This window comes from Brassica oleracea, unplaced genomic scaffold (assembly GCF_000695525.1).
Source record: "Brassica oleracea var. oleracea cultivar TO1000 unplaced genomic scaffold, BOL UnpScaffold01172, whole genome shotgun sequence".
NCBI classification, from domain to species: Eukaryota; Viridiplantae; Streptophyta; class Magnoliopsida; order Brassicales; family Brassicaceae; genus Brassica; species Brassica oleracea.
Window position 1 is genome coordinate 19786 of NW_013617728.1, and position 3721 is coordinate 23506.

At 42.4% G+C, this 3721-nt stretch overlaps 1 pseudogene; it reads right to left on the reverse strand.

Annotated features, from left to right (window-relative positions):
• Positions 1–3202, reverse strand: part of LOC106321009 — a 6517-nt pseudogene extending 3315 nt beyond the window's left edge.
• Between the last annotated feature and the right edge of the window lie 519 nt (positions 3203–3721).

Here is a 3721-nt window from a genome sequence, read left to right on the forward strand (position 1 = left end):
TGAACATCTTCTACACGCTCCTCTTGATTTTCTGTGAGTTCCTGCACATCGATCACTTCTTGATCATCTTGCAGCTCCACCTGTTTATCAGTGCTACCCTTTTCTGCTTCTGAACTGGACCCTGAGCTTCTAACCATAGATGCTTCATCGAAGACACCATTCCTGCTTAGAACCATTCGGTTTTCTGATGGAGACCAGACCATGTATCCTTTGATTCCATCACCGTAGCCCATAAACACTCTTAAAAAGAAAAATTCAGCAGATCTACCTGACCACACCTCAAAAGGTATCCTGCACTCGATGCTTATGTGGGGACCAAAATTTATCAAGTAGCAAGCCGTGTTAACTGCTTCAGCCCAAAACCGCTTCTCCAAACCAGCACTCGAGAGCATGCACTTCGCTCTCTCTAGCATTATCTGGTTTATCCATTTTGTAACACCATCCTGCTATGGTGTTCTCCTGTCTGTAAGATGCTTCACAGATGTTGCATCCTTACAAAACTGTTTAAACTCTTCCGAGCAGAGTTCCAAACCAATATCAGAATGAAGCAGATCTTGCTTCGACAGATGTTGCATCCCACGATCACCCATATGTCCAAGCCTCATATGCCATAGCTTAGTCATATCTTCCTCTGGGATCTCTGGCGATGCAACATTTGCTGAACCGGTAACCATTGTACCCTTCAGCAAATACAAAGTACCGTTCATGAAACCCTTCAGAATCACATCAGAACCCCTGTAGACATTCAAAACTCCATCGCCACCCGAATATTTGAACCCTCTCATGTCCAGAAGACTCACGGATATCAAATTCTTCGTCATTGATGGAACATGCCTAATGTGCAGAGTCTACCATCATGTGTCCTGAGCTTGATTGAGCTGATCACTGCAATCTTGCAAACAAAGTCGTTTGTCATCTTAATCTTGTTGTCAAGTGCCTCCATGTACTCTGAAAACCACTCTCTCCTCGGTGTCATATGGTAGGATGCTCCTGTGTCAAGAACCCACACATCAGAAGAGTGTGTGTGTCCTTGCACAGCAAGAGCAATGTCGTCGTCAGACTTGGTTTCATCCTTGGCTACTGCAACAGACCCAAATTGTTGCTGCTTCATCTTGGGACAGTCTGACTTCCAAGGTCCCTACTCTTTGCAATAGTTACAAATATCATATGGCTTAGGACCTCTTGGAAACGAATTCCTATCTTTCGAAGTCCTTCTTTTCCCATGTCCCTTCACGCCACTGACAAACAATCCTGAAGCTTGATTGTCTGTCTGTGAGCTGGATGCCTTATGGCGCAATTCCCGACTATGAAGCGCCGACCTAACTTCTTCCAGTTTCACTGTATCTTTGCCAACAATGACCGATTGCACTGAGTTCTCGAAGGAGTTCGGCAGAGATACCAACAGGATTAGTGCCGCGTCTTCATCCTCCACCTTAACATCGATGTTACGCAGCTCCAGTAATATCGAATTTAACTTGTCAAGGTGATCGCGAAGCTCGATACCTTCTTGCATACGCAAGGCGAAGAGGCGTTGCTTCAGAAGTAGCTTATTCGTTAGAGATTTTGTCATGTACAAACTCTCCAACTTTTGCCACAAACTAGCAGCCATTTTCTCATCCGACACTTCGATGATAATCTCGTCTGCTAGACACAACAAAATTGTTGAGAACGCTTTCTCTTCCAGAGCCTCCAAATCAGCTGCTTTAGATTTCTTCCCCGACAATGGTCCCCAGATGCCTTGTTGCTTCAACAACGCCTGCATCTTAATCTGCCAAAGACTGAAGCTATTTCTCCCATCAAACTTGTCAATCTTCGCGGTTATTCTAGACATCTTCTCACCAGATCACCAACCCCGAGCTCTGATACCAGTTTGTTGTAACGGACGTGAGAAGGAACAGATGTGGAAATAGATGAATAAAAGTGATGTAACTACGACACGGATATTTAACGTGGTTCACCCCTAGGGCTACGTCTACGGGCAAAGAGAGATCTTATTATTGGAGGCGATATTAAGCTTACAAAGTGCAAGTTTAGGGTTACTTCGAACACAAGATATATATAGTAGCATCTTGTATCTAAAATCCTAGACTTTATGGACTCATGGGCCTAAGCCCACGATCAGATGTATCATCCATAATAACTTGACGCAACGCTCCTAATGCAACCGAGTCGGTATGATGTACGTGATGTAACATCCATCGCCTAGATGTAACGTCCAGATTCAAGGCATATCAACACTGTAATCAGTCCCCAGACTCTCTAACCTTCACCATCCTCCTCCGAGCACGTCCTCCCAACTATCATCTTGCATGTGCTGTTGACTGTTGTTAGTGAACATCATCGCTTCTCTACGGATCTCAATGCACTCCTTCTTCCTCGCTTTATCGAGGAGATGAAAGTAGAACCGCTCTAGCTCCTCTGCACGCACGGCTCGTAACCGCTCGATTGCGTGTGGTCCAAGTAGCTTTTTAAAGTTGCACAAACACAAAGATTATAAGAACTTCTCTTCTTATTAGATTTAGAAACTCTCTCAAAACTAAACCTTTCAATGTGTTTCTCTTGATGGAACATCTCTCCATGAGAACTCTTTATATAGGAAGAAGCTACATCTTTTCCTAAGAGCGAAGCTACATCTTTTCCTAATAATAATATGGAAACATTCCTAAGCTCGATATGTTTTTTTTTTCTTTTTTTCTTAACCCATCAAACTTCACTTTAATGAGTTAACTTGCTCTTCAAGTTAATTGGAATTATCCAACAGATTTGTGATGAGAAGTTTCTTCATGAACTTCCAGTAATCTCCATGGGGAGCGGAGAAGAATCCAGTTTCCCCGAAAAAGAGGGACTCGTCGATTGGAGGGAGGTCACAGGACGATATATTCACATCATGGGCCTTAAAGATCTCGCTGGCCATTGAGGCGGATGAGACGAGAACAATGGGGAGGTGGAAGATGCGGAGATGGAGGTAAGGTCCATACTTGGATGAGATTTTGTGAAAGCATTTGTGGATTAGAGGAGATAGAAAAAGGTGAAGATGGCCGATGATTGGCAGAGAAGGAGGGCTCGGAGGCGATTCCAAATCAACCTTTGGTTTCTTGAAGAAGAAGAAGCCAAGGAAACAGAGGAGTGAGAAGAAGGATAAGAGGAAAAAAATGAAAGAGTTTTGGAACTCGAAGTTGAACATTGTTGAAACAAGAGTCATTTGTTGATTAAGACTCGATGACACACTGCTTATTATATAGACTAGTAGATACGAACAACAAAAAGACCCGTTTAGGTGAACGTATACAAAAAAATAATATAATATTCTAACTTCCCTACACCACTGTAGCTAAATAAGGCCACGAAAATAATTATGGACCATGTAAGCCAAAAATCTACCGCTCAAAAAGATTTAAAACTAACGGTTAAAAGATGGGTCTAACAGCGTCTTTATCCCTAAAACCCCATTTGGGGTTCTTATTTTTTTTTCCTGATTTAAAAAAATAAACTAAAAAATTAAAATCGAACCAATCGTGGACCGCCACGTGTCAGTGGGGTCTGCAAACAGTGCAAAAAGCGTTTCTTATTTCGTGACTTTTGGCAACGTTTCTTGTTATTTTGTGGAGTCCACACTGATTTTTTTTTTGTTAAAAATCCTCCCTAAAGACCCCCGATGAAGATGCTTTAAACCGCTAACACTACAAGAAAACATATTTTTTACTAGGGCAGTATTCGTTGT